Source organism: Phalacrocorax carbo, chromosome Z (genome assembly GCF_963921805.1).
Source record: "Phalacrocorax carbo chromosome Z, bPhaCar2.1, whole genome shotgun sequence".
NCBI classification, from domain to species: Eukaryota; Metazoa; Chordata; class Aves; order Suliformes; family Phalacrocoracidae; genus Phalacrocorax; species Phalacrocorax carbo.
Genome location: NC_087548.1, coordinates 77149693 through 77167196, shown reverse-complemented (window position 1 = coordinate 77167196; position 17504 = coordinate 77149693). Strand labels below are relative to the sequence as shown.

General features: G+C 44.6%; 1 long non-coding RNA gene across 1 annotated transcript; it reads left to right on the top strand.

Moving 5' to 3' along the window:
• Nucleotides 1-10341: 10341 nt before the first annotated feature.
• LOC135310559 (uncharacterized) lies at nt 10342-15992 on the top strand. Its single transcript, XR_010370649.1, has 2 exons — nt 10342-10520; nt 15491-15992. It is a non-coding gene; the product is annotated as an uncharacterized LOC135310559 (long non-coding RNA).
• The last annotated feature ends 1512 nt before the right edge of the window (nt 15993-17504 follow it).

Sequence of the window (17504 nt, the reverse complement as noted above, 5' to 3'; positions counted from 1 at the left end):
TTTAATATTCCTTTAAATGCATTAAGCAAAGAATGCCTTTACCTTTGCAGGGGTCCTTGCTCAGAGGCCTTCGATCTGGGGATCGGAGGTTCTCCCCAAGAATCCCTCGGAAGTGGCAGGAGGTCCTGTGATCCCGTGGATCCATCGAGGTTCAGCAGCAGAGTCCCACCTGGGTCACAAAATCTGTCACCAAAATTGGGAATAAAGCTCCTTAACACCAATGCAGTATTAAGGAGCAGGCGTTCTTTATTACAGCGCCAGATGCACTGGGGATAATTCTTCATGGCGTGCATGCCACAAGCCAAGATAGCCAGAGCTTATACTGCTCAGTTATATACATATGCATTAGATTTCCTGGAACTAGTTATCATACCTGCCTCTTAATCACCCATGTGTTTTAAGTCCCTGAGGAGCCCCTGAAGAGGTATCAGGTGGTCTCCGGTGGTCCCTAGTGGTTTCTTGAAGGGGTGTTTTTTGTGTGCTTTCCATGAACTGTGAGTCCTTCTTCCACATATGGTTGTGAGTTGGCCCATGGAGTGATCTTGTCACAGTGTGTTGGTTTCAGCTGGTGTTCTGACCCTTATCTAGATGGAGGTGTCCTTAGTTGCTTTTGCCTCGGTTTCCACCGGCACCTGCTGCTAGGTTGGGATGTCCCCGATCACCCTTGTGGAGGATTATGTCCTGGAGTGCATTATTGCCTAGAGGCCCCTTACAACATGACCATCAAAGAAGCAACAAAGACAAGTGTTATTCAGGGGTCTTAGTTAGTACGTAGGCCAAAAGTTAGGTGGTATGAGGACATACGTAAACATTAACCGAATTGTAGTATTGATATCCTGAAGAAAATGGAATTTTCCGCTAAGCAGTAACAACGAACCATGTGAGCCTGGCAGAACAGAATTTGCTGGCCAGAGACAGAAACTGAGAGCCAGGGAAGCACTTGTTTTACAACTGTATTCTTGAAGAAGAGCCGAGAGACTGATCAAAGCAAACATCCTGCCGCAGAAGGCCTGAGAATTGGGTGATAAAGTATATAGTCAAGGAGAACAACTAATGGGAATGTTGATAAGGAAAAAGCCAAAGTGCCCATTAGGTGAACAATGCTCATTATAAAACTAAGAATCATGGCCACAGGCCAGAACCACCCCCATCCCCCTCGTATAAGCCCCTTATTCTCTGAGCATGTGTGGTGAATTTAAAGGGAGCTGTACCTTTAAGGTGAAGTGAGAAACTAACCAATTATTAGCTGGGGGATGTGGACATTAGCTGTGACTGACACACATAACTGTACAAATGCCTTGGGGTTTCTCGGTGCAGGGTGCTGGCTTTGTGGGCTACCACCTCTAGCACCCATCTTTGCGCAAAAATGAATTAAAAAAAGTACCTCCGCTCTGTGCGTAGTTTGGCGTTTTGCACACCGGCGAACGAACCCGCTTTTCGGAGCTAACGGTATCCGTACAATAAAAACAATAGAAAACAAGTGCAAAGGACTGAAAAGAGGTGGGACATACTACCTCAAATGAAGAAGGCTGCTGCACGTGAAGGATGGCTGGCAAACTGAGGGCAAGATAAGTACCATCAGGAGGAGATGATTCCCTTCTGGGAAGTCGTATCCAGGCTGTATTTTTGACTTCTCTTGTTGGGGAGCATTCAAGCGTGATCACCTCAACCTCGTCCTCAGCCACAAAGAGTGAGTCATCAAGATGTGGCATCGGCTCCTTGTTATCGCACACTCACAGCTAATTCAGGATAACTGGCCAGGACTGTGGGCTCTGCATAGTATACCACGATAAAGAGTCAGGCGGGCTTTACTTGTGGAAGAGGGCAAAAAAGAAGAAGCTCAAACCACAGGAAATCATATCACACCACTAAGCCGTCAAAGTACTAGTTACTGTTCATTCAGATGAGAGCACAGAGGTAAGTGGCGTCAAACTAGGAAAAGGGTTCTTCCTGGAGCATTCCAGTTAGATGGCAGAAGTATAGCAGTTCCCTGGCTTGTTCTGCTCCAAGCTGCAGGGCTTTTCAGATTCCAGCTGTACAATTATGCATGTGAAAGGGTTTCTTCTTCCCAGGCATTAGCACAGAGTGCCTGAGATGCTACTGTAGCTGGGCAGGGGCTGAAAGAACATGAAGTAATACGTAAAGCAGGGATGATGAGCTGTGCACACGGAGATGTTCTTTGCTTCTCCCACGGACCTGCCTTAATCCTTCTTTGTGATTTACCTCAGGGGTCAGGTGGGTGACTTTACCTCCCTGGGCTTAGCTCCTAGGCTCTGCACGATGTGATAGGCACCAACTGATTTTGCCTTGCACCTACTTTTTATCGCAGGCAGATGCCAGTTCTGAACTCCAGGCATTCAGCTTCTTAAACTTCTGGTGCGTCAGTTCAACCAAGCGCTCTTTTTTTCTCTCTAGGTTTGTAAATGTCAAGTGCCATCAGCTTTGGTAAACTGGCGAATGAGAAGTGAGGAATGCGTGTGGAGATGATGGCACTCAACTGAACGAGCGGTTGTGCAAAACCAGGGCTGTTTCAGTTTTGTGGATGTGCTTGCAAGAGGTCTGCGTTCAGACGAAAAAGCTGTAAGGTGAGGTAGGGAGAGTCTGTGATGATGACTCCTATTTTTCTTCCTTTTTTTTTTTCCATTTCCATTTAACTCAAAGCACGGGGTCTGTGGCTAAACCACAAAAGATACAGTACTAGGGGCACCTTCTTCTTCCGTATGATAACTTGGAAAGCATAGTTTCATTAATCACATGTGGCTTGGGCATGGTCAGTCTTCTTTGACCTATAACTGCACTCCTAAGTCAAGCATACGCAAGCTGGATGAAACTCTAAAATCGCTGTACCGTAAAATCAGCTCTAGCGCTGCAAAGTTATCTTCTTTTCTCTCTTTTCTTTTCTCAAGGTCAAGATTTGCCAATTTGATGGCATTTTCTTCTGCATTCTTCCTGTACTGGGATTAACAGTCCTAGTAGCTAGACTACCATGCAAGTGATTTTGTCAGAAGTAGTTTGACTTTTTTTTTAAAGAACCAATGCAATTACTATTTATTTTCTGTTGTGCTCTTAGAGAACGCTACAGAGACACAGTCCCTGGGGAATACCGTGCACAGTTTCCCCAGGGTTAAAGTCTGGATAGCAATGGAAAACTTGCATTTCCAAACCAAGTAGTCTGTAAACATCTGAGAAAGTCACCACTTACATCATTCTCAAAATAACATTTTATGACAGAGCAGTTAAATTATCTTCCATTACGTAAGAGACAGAGAGAGACTGATTATTGTTGAGAGAAAAATGCTAAACACTGGAAATGCTTACACACATTAGCTTAATATACGCTTCTCTGTATCATGCAGATAATTGCAATACTGAACACTAGATTCGCGTAACGGCAGGCTGAAAGTCAATGGCACTAAGGCTTTACGTGCAGCTGTAACTGTGCCTTCTCATGCAGCTGGAGAGCAGAAAGAAAATGAGAAGTCTAGAAATTAAAGAGCATGCACCGTGCTTGCATCATCTAGCTCTAGATCATCTCCTGATTTCCCTGGGTTACTTCTTCAATTCCAGGTGAATATCTCAAGCACCTCCCAGTTTGATTGCTGATCTATCCACAGAAATGGAAGGTGTTCTCTTACTGAAAGAAAAAAAATGTTTCCTTTGAAATCTGCAGAATTTCTCATGACTTTCTTCCCCCCTTTCCCCATTCAACAAGACTTTAAAAAAAAGAGTAGGCCAGGAAAAGGGAAATTTCTGCCTGGAAAAGTGGGAGCTTGACTAACATAAAAGTGACGGAATGAGGGTGATGATGTTGCTTACAGCATCCGCTACCGTTCTTAACAGTATATATTTTTTTTAAAGTGCGCTCAGTTAAAATTCTCTGCCATGCATGAAGGATGTATTTTGCAGAAGACATTGCCTTCGGGCTTGGGACAGTTTCTGAAACAAACGAGAAACTAGGAAAGGGGGTACGGTTTTGCTGACAGTTGCTAGTGGACCTTCAGTGCAAACGAGTTCAGTGAATCGGGGCTTTGCCAGGCTCCGCTGACTAGTGTGTGGGCATTGTCACCATGCCTCGCTATGTGTGGGACATCCCCCTCCTGGCTGGGCCAGGGCTGAATGCAGGGCGCTGTTTGAACAGGACCTGTGCCAGCCCACTGGATAATTACTGGGTACACAAGAAAGAAACCTGGTTTCCCCGAAGCATTAGGAGCAAGCTACATTCAGGATACTCCATCGGGCAGGAATTCCGCCTCAGCAGTTGTGAAGCAATTGTCCGAAGACTCTCGCACTGAATGTAAAGCCCAGGTATCAATTTCCTCCTTTCAGGGACCATTGCTGACTGGCATGCAAGCAATACATTGCTGTGAGCAGATCAACGCTCCTCAGGTGTCCTCCTCATGTTAACTGCCTCATGTTAACTGCCAGCACCTGCAATCCTTCACTGCATGAACTTGAAGAAAAGCCTCTTCCTTTTGTAGCTTCTCTCCTCCCTTTGCGTGTTAGCCACCTAGCTCTAGTAAGTACCTGAGACTGGCTTTGATAAGCGTGACTCTGATCGTCACTGTAAAGCAACTGGTGAGTGATGAACCAAGACTACAGGAGATCTCCCACCACGAGAGATGAAGTAGATCACAGCAGTCAATTACAGTGGGGTTTTTTTGGTTCCTCTGGGTTTTGTAGCTCATTGCGTATCTCCTCCTTTCAGAGCCCTTGGCAAGAACGTCCTGGTTCACATTTAAAATCCACTCCTCTGTACTAAGCAAGATGATAACGGTGAAAAAAGTTTTACTTTCATCCCTCAGGAAAAATATTTGACCGCAGGAAATATGCAGACCATCTTAAGTATTTTAAGTATTAAGTATTTTAAGGATGCGCTTTCCGGTTCCTCAAGCCAATGCAAGTGTTCTTAGCTGAAAAGCTGGCTGAATAATTCTGAGTTTTCTAGTAAAGGGTCACTATGCATCTTTTCCTCTCATTCAGGCACTGTAATTTTTGTTCTGGAGAGGCCTTACGGTGTCTTTTCTTTTAAAAGACTGACAGAGAAGGTGTGTTATCTCTGGCAGACTGATATTCATGAGCTGGTTATTAATCCAGTTTTTAACAAAGCCGTTCGCAGGTCAAATAGCAGTGATAGTGTAGTTTCTACTAGCTTGAACGGAGCGGGATAGAGAAGCCATGAAAATGAAGAATATTTTATTTTGACATTTAATAGGCCGGCCTAGCTGCACATGTTCCTCCGCCTGTGGCCCTCAGCTCAGATACACTCATAAATGACAAGCTAATTGACAAGACACAGATGAAGGATTGGCAAGGAAAAAATAATTTGCTCTTGTCTGAGCCTCTCCTTGTGTCCTGAGAAATTCTGATTGCAGAATTTGCACTGTGAGTGAGTTAAAGCGGATGAATGACATGATATTTGTCAGCCTTGCCTGGTGGAAGAGAAGGAGGGTCAAAAGTTTCTCTTCGGGCCGTTTTCTAAAGGGGTATTTTCACTTTTGTGTCTGTAGTTCTAGGCTAGCTCCACCTTTTCTCTGGAGACGATAAGGCCACTTTGATCACATCAGAGATAACAAGGTCTGCTTGAAGGTGTAATTGCTTTTGTCCTTCCTCATCACCTCATCAGGAGCCTGTTTCCCAGAGTAAAGAAGGTACTTGAAGTGGATGTGCTTCCTGTGGCGCAGGAGTTGCTCTTATTAATAGCCCTAAGCCAGCTTTCCTAAGAGATGCTGGCATCTGGTGTGCCTCTTGTAACCTGGCTCCCTGTCACGGGCTTCTACAGGGCACTTCTACTTACTTGCATGGACACAGGCTGCAGCTGCTGGGACCACCGTAAGGTTAGCAGGCCCTGACCTTGTGCTGGTTAACACAGCTTTTTTTTACCTGTCCTTGCTGACATGGCTTTTCTAGAAGAAATGGCCTGTGAATGTTTGAAGAATTTGCTACAGAACTGCAGAGATCTTTTTTTTCCCTTGCTGGTTTCGACACAAGCTTAGGTGTGCGAAGGAAACACACGTGCTGCTCAGTGCCTGACTAATGATGATTTCAGGGTGGGCCTGAGAAGAGAAACTTAGACGATTACTTGGTGGCCAGAAGTGAGGGCTCACTGCACCAGCTGGCTCTGTGGCCTGTAATGACTTCCTAGGACTACGACGGATTGCCAAAAGGTGGATAAATTCTGTCATGTCACATGAAAGCTTTAGAGATTTCTGATGGGTGTCTTTACAGTGCTTTACTTCAAAGTCATCTTAAATCAAGAAAAGGGTGGAGAGCGCCTGAGAAAGGGAAAATAGACCAAACTGGCAAGTGTGCAGAACTGGTTTTAATGGGAAGGCGTAGCCACCAAAACCTTGATGTGAGACATTCTCCTGGGCTTGGGGAAACAGTATGTTAAACAGGGAAAAACATTTCTTGCTGCCCACTAAGTAGTGCATTTGCTTCTTGAGTTTTACATAGCTGACAACGGACTGGATTTAATTTGTGCCAAGTGGCAATGGTTGTAACCTGAAGGAGGGGAGACTCTTTAGTGATTTGTGATGCATGTCTTTACAGTGCTTTAATTCAAAGTCATCTTAAATCACTGTTGCACACACCCAGGTGTGTGCATCATTATTGTCCCAGACCCTATTAACTATTAGATGTGCTGCCCAAATATGCTGCGATTTTACTGAATAATGTTGACCGAGTCTGAGCTTTATTAAGTTGGTTTGTTACAAATCTGAGGGAGGAAAAACTCAGCTACACAGAGTAGGGGAGCAGGCACTTCTTTATTTTGGTGCTGGGGACGCGGGGGACAGCTCAGCCAAACACGTGTCCACCTTTGCACTGAAATTCTCCAATTTTGATACACTTCTGTGAAATCTTTATTGCATAAATTGTTTAACAAAAATGCATGCTATGTTCGCTGTTAAATTTAACCTTTACATTGACTGGTTTCTTTGATTATATCACTTCATCAATATTCATATCCCCAAATAACCGTTGGTCACCTCTGCTAATGCCTACTAATAAGAATTCTTGACGTTCAAATCAACATGGGAAGGGTAAGGGGATTTCCCAGCAGCATCACTGGTGTGTAACAGGTTTCTAGAGCAGCTTTCCTTGGTTTCGCAAGACTTGACAAATATGACAACTAACAAATACGGTTCCTAGCGTTGCAGGATTCAAACGAAACTTCCCAGTGCAATTCTTTGTTGTTTCACCCCGTTTCCATTAGTTTCTTAATACAAAGCGGTAGCTGCCTAGTGAGGCTTCTATGGTTACGAGTTTCAAAACACACAATATTCTAACATTCTGTTTCCACTCGAATCAAATCTGTCGATTTTTGCAAGAATTGTACACAGGTAAAAAGGGCACCCAGGCCTGATCAAGATAAATGGACCTCCGCCCCAACTGGAGAGGTTAAACTTCAATGGCCCAGAGAGCCTTGATGAGCCATGCTTAGGAAACAGCACTTGACTTCTTAGAGATTAAGTGCCTGTTTTCCCCACTAGGAACCCCCTTGGAAAATGTCGTTAATCTAACTATGCCAGGATGATAGTTATATATTCAGTATCTGTCTGTAAAGGAAATACAATCTTGCAACTTCTCCAGCCATTCGGGAGAATCCACGATGGCAGCAGTTTAACTGCACGGCTGCTTGCCTTCCGCTACCAAAATTTGTTGCAAAACCTAGATCGGGGAGTCTTGGTTCTAGACTTAAACCGAACCGTTGAAAACGTAATAGCTAATAACCCAGTAACAGTGGGTGAAGTAATTGCATTTGGCTGTTACTGCGTGGTCATGGAGTTTGTGGACGTACAAATTTAAGTGATAAGGACCGTTGCGTGCGTACCGCAAACATCTCTGAAAATCTAGATGATCAATTGGACTGACTAGAACAAGGGGCAAAGTCACCGGTGGCAACCCCGGTGCCCGTGTGGGGTGGCCGGGGGGGGGCTGTGGGGGAGGAGGCGGGGGGCTGCCCGGGGCCAGCCACGGCCGGTTCCGGCCGGTTCCGGCCGCCCCGAGGACCAACAGCCGAGCAGAGGGCAGCGCCTCAGGCACGGGTGCGACTGCCAGGACGGGTGGAAGAAACGGCGAAGCCGCCGGAGACGAGCGGTGGGGTGAGGAAACAAGAGCGAGGGGCAGGAGGGGGAAGAGCAAGGAGCGGCCGGCGGCGCCGAGCAGCGCCCGGGGCTGGAGCAGACCTGCCCGACCACCTGCGGAGAGCCCCCGTCGGGGCAGGGCAGCGCCTGAGGGGACGCAGCAGCCCGGGAAACCGGTGGGTGCCGAGTGTAGCCCGTCCCCGGCAGCGCTCGGGGTGCAGGGGGGCCTGGAGGGGGAAGCCGGGCCTTGGGGAGGCCCCGGCGGGGAAGGGTGCTGCTCTGGGGCTTGGCTTTGCGTCTGACTGCCCGAATCGCTGTGGGGTGGCAGTGAGTGCCGAGGATTTTCACCAGGTCCCGCAGCAGCAAGTGGCCGGCGCCCTCCCTGCCTTTGTCCTGACCCACAGGCTTTCTCGTCCTGTTTCTCCCCCGTCCCGCTGAGGAGTGACGGGCGGGGCTGGGTGGGAGTTTGGCCTCTGGCCAGGGGGAGCCCTCCACAGTCTTGGACTTGCTGTCAGCCCTTGGCAGAGCCTGGCTGGTGGAAGGTGTCCTGTGAGACCTTTGATACAAAAATTCGTGGATACTATCCTTCAAAGTCCGAACTTCCCCATAAGAGGAAGCGGAGTATCCAGAAAGTTCCCGAAATAAAACTCAATAGCAACAAAGTCACTATTAAGCAGGCATCCTTTATTACAGCGCTGGGCAGCACTGGGGATTGATCCACCATAAGTGCTCCAGTGATTCGGTAAACCTCCAAAGATTATATACTATAAAGTCATACATATTAATAAGATTCACGAGGATTCATTGATATATGTAAAAGCTCAAGCTGCATGCATAGTTGTCCTTTTAGTGGTCTTTGGGAGTCCTCCAGTGGTCTCTGATGGTCTTCCTCACCTATCCGCTGGTTGAACTTTGGGTTTCCTTTGCCCATATATAGTCATTGAATGAGCTCCTCGGTCCTTTAGCCTTGGACTGTCACAAGGGGTTGATTTAAACTAGTTCCTCGAGTGCTTGTCTCGACACTGATGTCCTGAGTCTCTGTTATCAATGAATTTACGAGCTTATTCACTATCTTTTTAATCCTGTCTGGCACCAAGTTGCATTCTTCAAAGCCCTGAAACTATCTTTGCAAGGGAGGAAACCACAAGAGAACGAAGATGTTTACAATAAGGACTAAGTCAAGGACTGTCAGGGGTTTAGTTCTTTCACCTTCAGTGCTGTTACCTGTGATGTAGAAGAAGTGAAAACGCTGGCCCAAACAAGCGCTCTTCCCTCCTTTCTTCCCGGTGGTTTGGGACATGACAGCGTTGGAATAGCTTGCTTGGGGAGGTAGTCCCTTCTTGGTACGTTACCTGGCTATTGGCTGTTTTTCTAGTTAACCCTGGTGCCACTCAGATTCAAGGGAGGCAGTAGGAAGAAGACAGGGTCAGAATTGTGCTCTCATTTTCCGCGAGGAGGAGAGCTGAAATAAGAGATGGCAAACCCTGCAGCTGACTGCAGAGAGGGCCTGACAGCAATAGTAGCTCTGGCGGAACAGTTGTTGTAACCTTATTAGGCAGCTGGATTTTCTTGTCATCGTTATATGTAAAACTGCTGTGGGAAGACGTTTGCGCCGAGTCATTAAAGACATGCACAGTAACAAGAGCAAGAGCTTCCAGCAGCTCGAACGAGAAGCAGCTCTTGTGTGTCCTTTATTTTCAGGAAGTGAGTGCAGTGTGTGCCCAGGACAGGGTTTCATATGTAGAGCTGTCACAGAGCTGGAAAAGAGGAGGAATGAAATCGCGTTTCAATGTTGTATGTGTTTGCGTCAGAAAGCGTGCAAAGAACAGGCCAGGATTGCTTAATGTGAGGAACTGTGAAGTAAGGTATTGTTTATTAAGACTTATGTTAAGCTCAATGTAAAGGTTATGCGAAGAATACCGCCCAGGCATGCTTATGCAAGATAACCATCAGATGTCCAAACTTACCGACAGAGATAGGACAAGCAACCCCATATCACCAGGAAGCAGGAAACGACCCCCTAACAACAATTGAAGCATGCGAAGAGTACCTCCACTATCTCATTGAACACGGAAGTAAAGATGTATAAAGAGAGACTGTTTGAACTGCTCAGTACGGTAGTTGGCGGAGCGCAGACTCCCCTGCCGTCCAGTGCTGTATTTGCTCATATTCTACTTGCTACAATTAATAAAATTCTAATTGGATTATGATCCATTGTGGTCTCAATTTATGACAATTTTGGTGCCGTGACTCGGATAAGGAACGGTGAGCTTCTGTCCTCCGGGGAGGCGCCCCGCGGCAATCCGTGGCCCCGCGACCGACAGCTTACCTCAACCTTACCGACGAACCTAAATTCTAGAATGATGAGCAAAGGAGAAACCGGTAAAATCCCATAAAAATTCTGTGCACGGGAGTCCGGACGAAGACGCAGGGCGCGTAAGTATATGGCGAATTTGTTCGCGGGTTTACCGTTCGGGCGGGATTGGGTTTCCTGGAATATAACAAGTGAGAGGTTCGCTATATTGAACCAGGCGAGTGCGGACCCTTAAGTACTGCGTTTCCCATCTCCCGCGAGGGACTGGGCCAGGAACAAGGGGAACGAGTGAGTGCATGCTTGTGGATATTCCAGAAGATGGGGGCGAAGGGCAGCAAGCCTTCGACTCCCATGGGAAAGGTACCCACTGTACCTAAGAATACCCCTCTGGCATATATCCTAGACAATTGGAGATATTTCCCTGGAACCCTAGGGAAAGATAAACAGAAAATGATAAAATATTGTACTAGGATATGGGGAGGGAAGAAGATTTCTAAAGATGTCGTTTGGCCAGTCTATGGGTCAGAAGAGGATTGGGTCAGACAACAATTAAACCTCTGGGTTAACAATAAAAAACCCCTTAACCCAGAAGAGAGTCAGTATGCGGAAGTGTGGCTAGAAAGACCGAGAGCTAGACTTTATCCACTGAATGAAGTAAAAACTGAACAAAAGAAAAAGAAGGAAGAGTTAGACGAAACCCTTCTAACCCCCCCTCCTTATATTTCTCCTCCTGCTCCCGCAGCCCCTTCAGAGGTCCCCAGAGCGCCCACTCCCCCACCAGAATCGGAACAAGGGTCTCCCCCTCCTCCTAGACGCGTAACTAGGAGTCAAAAAGGGGCAGCTCAGATGTATCCTTTAAGGGAAATGCCCATGGGGGGACCCCAACCTGTGATTGGATATATTTTTGTGCCCCTAAGCTCGGCTGACCTACGAGATTTTAAAAGAACCGAGATGGGAAACCTAATTGAAGACCCACTCGGAGTGGCAGAAAGATTAGATCAATTTTTGGGACCAAACCTTTATACTTGGGATGAGATGCAATCTATCCTTGGTCAATTATTTACTACCGAGGAAAGAGATATGATTAGACGAGCAGGAATGAGACTGTGGAATGCTCAGCATGCCCAGGGACCCCAAGCAGATATTAAATGGCCACTCCAAAGACCTAATTGGGATAATCAGGATCCGGTGCATAGAACTCATATGCAGGACCTGAGAACTATAGTAATTCAAGGGATTAGAGAAGCAGTACCCCGTGGCCAGAATATCAATAAAGCATTTAATGAAATACAAAAGAAAGATGAGAGCCCTACTGAGTGGCTGGAACGACTGAGGAAAGCCCTTCAGCTGTATTCTGGGGTAAATCCAGACGACCCTTTAGGGCAAGCGCTCCTCAAAACTCAGTTTGTGGCAAAATCATGGGAAGATATCAGAAAGAAGATTGAAAAGTTAGAGGACTGGCAGAATAGAGGGTTGGATGAATTATTGAGGGAAGCTCAGAAAGTCTACGTAAGGCGGGAAGAAGAGAGCAGCAAGCGACAAGTAAAAATGATGGTAGCAGCAGTCAGAGAGGATCGCAAAGGGCGGACTGGTGAACACAGATCTGCTGGAACGAAACAAGGGAACGTGGTAGTAAAGAAGGAACAGAGATGTTTTTACTGTGGAAAGAAGGGACATATAAAGACGAATTGCAGAGAAAGGATCAGGGATGAGGAAATATTAAAAACGGAATAGGAGAGTCGGGGGCTCTATATCTTAGGGGACCGGAGTCATCATGAGCCCTTGATAAAATTAAAAATAGGTCCCCATAAACAAGAGTTCACCTTTTTAGTAGACACTGGGGCTGAGAAATCGACTATTAGGCAAATACCTGAGGGATGTAAAGTTTCCCCTGAAAAAGTACAAGTAATTGGGGCAAAAGGAGAACCCTTTAAAGTAAGCAAAATCAAAAATGTGGTATTCGAAACTGAAAATAAATTTGGAATGGGTGAACTCTTGCTCGTCCCTGAAGCAGAATTTAATCTGTTAGGACGAGATTTAATTGTTGAATTGCAATTAGAAATTAAAGTAAAAAATCAAGAGCTAACGGTGTCTGCTTATCCTTTGACCGTGGATGATCAAAAACAAATTAACCCCGATGTCTGGTACTCTCCGGACACAATAAGTAAACTGGAAATCCCACCGATTAAAATTCAAATTTCCGAACCCCACATACCTGTGAGGATAAGGCAATATCCCATATCCCTAGAAGGACAGAGAGGATTAAAACCAGAAATTGATCAATTGTTAGCACAAGGAATCTTAGAGCCTTGTATGTCACCCTTTAACACTCCCATTTTGCCTGTAAGGAAGCCAAATGGGAAATATCGGCTCATACATGATTTAAGGGAAATAAACAAAAGAACTATCACCCGGTTCCCTGTAGTAGCAAATCCATACACACTACTAAGCAAGCTAGGACCCCATAACTCCTGGTATAGTGTGGTTGATTTAAAGGATGCCTTTTGGGCCTGTCCACTGGCAGAAGAATGCCGTGATTATTTTGCCTTTGAATGGGAAGACATAGAGACAGGCCGTAGAAAGCAATTGAGATGGACCGTGCTCCCCCAAGGGTTCACTGAGTCCCCTAACCTGTTTGGACAGGCCCTGGAAGAGCTCTTAAAAGAATACCGGGTACAAATGGGAAATGTGCTGTTACAGTATGTAGATGATCTGCTCATAGCAGGGAATAATAAGAAGGATGTAAGAAAAGAAAGCATTCGACTTCTAAACTTTCTTGCACAACAGGGACTACGGGTATCACAAGAAAAGTTACAATTTGTGGAGGAAAAAGTGAAATATTTGGGGCATTATTTGTTTAACGGCAAGAAGATATTGGATCCGGAGCGCATTAAGGGAATTCTAGAATTACCTATGCCTGTCACTAAGAGGCAAATTCGGCAAGCATTAGGGCTATTTGGGTATTGTAGGCAATGGATAGAGAATTACAGCTTTAAAGTTAAATTTTTGTATGAACAACTGTCTAAAGACAAAATACCCAAGTGGACCCCTCAGGATCAAGAGCAGTTTACCAGCCTCAAAAGGGAGTTAAGTCAAGCACCGGTTTTAAGCCTCCCAGATCTAAAGCGGCCATTCCATTTATTCGTTAACATACATGAAGGAACAGCATTCGGAGTATTAACTCAGGAATGGGCCGGACAAAAGAAACCAGTGGCATACTTATCAAAGCTGTTGGATCCTGTGAGCAGGGGTTGGCCAAGTTGTTTACAAATCATTGTTGCTGCTGCCTTATTACTTGAAGAAACGAATCGTATTACCTTCAATGGAGAAGTTGTCCTATATGCGCCTCATCACATAAGGGGGGTGCTTCAACAAAAAGCAGAAAAATGGCTTACAGATAGCCGACTACTAAAGTATGAGGGAATACTCATAGAATCTCCAAAACTGTCCCTAAGGACTGTCGGAGCGGTTAACCCTGCCGAATTTTTATACCCAGGGGAAAGTACTGAGTTAATACACGATTGTCTTCAAACGATTGAACAACAAACACGAATTCAACCAGATCTAGAAGAAGAGGAATTACAACATGGAGAAATAATTTTTATAGATGGGTCATCTCGAATAGTGGAAGGTAAACGATTGTCAGGGTATGCCATCGTTAAGTTGGATAAAGGAGAATTTAAGACAATAGAATCGGGCCCCCTGAGTGCCAGCTGGTCAGCTCAAGCCTGTGAGCTGTACGCATTGTGGAAAGCCTTAGTGTCACTGAAGGGAAAGGATGGAACTATATATACAGACTCACGCTATGCGTTCGGAGTAGTACATACCTTTGGGAAAATATGGGAGGAGAGAGGATTTGTTAACTCACAGGGAAAAGAACTGATACACCCAGAATTAATTCGGCGAGTTCTGGGGGCATTGAAAATACCAAATAAAATAGCAGTTGTACATATAAAGGGACACCAGCGAGGCATGAGTTATCAGGTTAGAGGAAATAATGCAGCTGATACAGAAGCAAAACGAGTAGCAGGCAATTATAGTACGATTTTGACTATGCAACAAGTACCTGTTAGTAATAATTTGAGTTTTGAGTCTGCAGAAAAGGAAAAACTAGAACAAATGGGAGCTAAGGAACAAGATGGTAAGTACATATTGCCAGATGGGAGAGAAGTCTTGCCGAAGGGCATAGCACTCGAAATCTTTTCAAAAATACACAGTAAAACACACTGGGGAACCCAGGCGTTAGTTGATCATTTCAATCAACAGTTTGCCTGTATAAGCATATATAACATAGCAAAGGCAGTCACGGCAGCCTGCGAGACCTGTCAAAAGGTTAATCGAAACAACATGAGACAAAAACCTCTTGGAGGACGTTCCCCAGCATACAGACCTTTCTCACACATACAAGTGGATTTTACTGAACTACCCAGGGTAGGGCGTTACAAATATTTATTAGTAATGGTGGATCATTTAACACATTATGTTGAGGCTTTTCCTACCTCTAAGGCAACTGCTAACCAAGTTACTAAGGTATTACTTGAACATATTATATCTCGATATGGAGTACCTGATGTAATCGATTCGGACAGAGGAACACACTTTGTGTCAAAAATTGTTAGAAATCTAACAGGAAGTTTAGGTATTAAGTGGGAATACCATACGCCATGGCATCCACAAAGTTCGGGAAAAGTTGAAAGGATGAATGGAGAAATCAAAACTATTTTGACTAAATTAATGATAGAAACCAAATTATCATGGGTTAAGTGCCTACCCATGGCACTATTAATTCTCAGAACCAGGCCCCGAGCAGATGTAGGAATATCAGCATTTGAACTGGTGTATGGAATGCCCTATAGAATCGAAAGTCCACAAACAAATGTTTTAATTCGAGATCATGTGATTAATGAATATGTTTCACAATTAGCAGAACATCGTAACAAGCTTTGGGAACATGGACTAATTGTGCAACGACCCCCGTTGGACTTAAAAATTCACAATTTTAAACCTGGGGACTGGATATTGGTTAAAACGTGGAAAGAAGAAACCCTAAAACCCAATTGGGAGGGACCTTATCTTGTTTTGCTTACAACAGAAACAGCTGTCCGGACTGCTGAGCGTGGATGGACTCATGCCAGTCGCATTAAAGGCCCAGTGACGAGACCCCACTGGAAAGTAATCGGTACTCCAGGTGACACCAAGATAACTCTGAAAAGATAACGTAATGATAAGAACTTTAGTTGATTATTTTGCCGCATTACCTTTTGGTATAAAGTGTATATTGCTGTTTATATTTGCTATAATTATCTTTTTTTTTTATCTATTATATATGGAAGCGTACAAAGTGTGTTGAAGGAAATTGCTAAACTTATGCAGTAACACAATATTGAATATAGAGGAAAAGCTAATAAGCACTCTAGATATACGAATTAGATGCAATCATTTGAACTGCGATTGTTATCCATTTGCTCGTTGCAAGTGTAAGGTATGCCAGGATAAATGGTGGACACACTGTGAATATGGATACCCTCCGATAGGAGTTTGCACACAGTGTTGGAAAATCCAAAGAACTCTCACTGAGTGGAAATTAAAAACAATTAGAGTCGGAACAAGAAATTATTCGAGGATCCCATGAATGGTGGAAATTTTTGCCAAAGGAATAAACCCTCAGTATTATTGTTACCATTCCAACGAATCAATCCCCTTTGTGGTTGAAATTTTGGCTACAAAGTGCAGAAGGGAAGTACTAGCTGTGTCTTGCTTTGTCCCATTAGTTAAAGCTGCAAAGTGGGAGGCCTATATAAACAGGCAGAAAGGCTGAAACAGCTGTTCTCCTAAAGATTTCCCTTGCTGCCGAGAAGATGGTACACCCCGTGGCTCGAAGCAACCGAGTCGACGGGCGAGGCAGAGGAGGAACAAACTGTGGAGAAAAGAACCAGAACAATGAGACGCAAAAGCAGCTATGGTCGAACTTCCCCAAGACTGGTAAAAGTGTACTTAAATTGGAAAAATTGACAGACACCCTTTTTCCTGGTATATCGTTAGTTTTATTATCGATAATAGCCCAAACAAATGGAAAAGGAAACCCTCATGAACCCATGAACTGGACAGTAACAAACATACAATATCCAAATAAGCCAATCCAAGCACAAATTATGGAGGGGGGAACAGTTAGTTTCAATATAAGTTTGCGTTACTTAATCGATGGAGAAACGGATAAGAATTGCAAGCCAATTTATATATGCCCAGCATCAAACCCTGGTAAATCATACTGTAATCCTCCAGACCATTATTATTGTGCATAGTGGGGATGCGAAACATGGGCCTCTGAATGGTCTGCATCTGGAGATCAAAATCTAGAAATTAAATGGTCACCACAAATATGTCAAAAGAGAAATTGGAGCTACGCAGATAGTTACTATAATGATACATGTAATCATAAAGATATTGGATGTACAGGCATTAATATAACCATAAAAGATCCTAGTCAGGACTTCTGGCTTGTAGGAAAATTTTGGGGAATTAGATATTACGAACAAGGTGTAGATAGAGGGGGTATTTTTCAAATTATGAAGAAACCGATGCCCCACGATCCTTTGCCAATAGGACCAAATCTGGTCCTGAATCCGCTCACTTCCTCTGAAGAAAAGATGGCCCCCGTAATTGTCATAACCCCTTCCTCAGGCTCTCCTTCGAAAACAACTAATGACGCTGTGACTGAATTCTCTTTATCCAGAGATCTAGAGTTGTCAGAACCCAAGGACCCCTTATGGAATCTAATGCAAGCCTCTTATCGTGCCCTTAATGAAAGCAAACCAAATTTAACTGAAGAATGCTGGTTATGTTATAATATTAGACCACCATATTTTGAGGCAGTTGGAAAACCAGGTATGATTCGATGGTCTAATGGTTTAAACCCACAAGAATGTCAATGGGATGACCAGAGGAATCATACGCAAGGAATTACTATTCAATTAGTAACGGGTCAGGGAAAATGTATAGGCACAGTGCCCGAAAAGTATCAGCCTTTGTGCAGCCGAACAGTCACTAACACCAATATAGAGAAACACAAAGATAAAAAGGACAAATGGGCTATCCCGACACCAGGA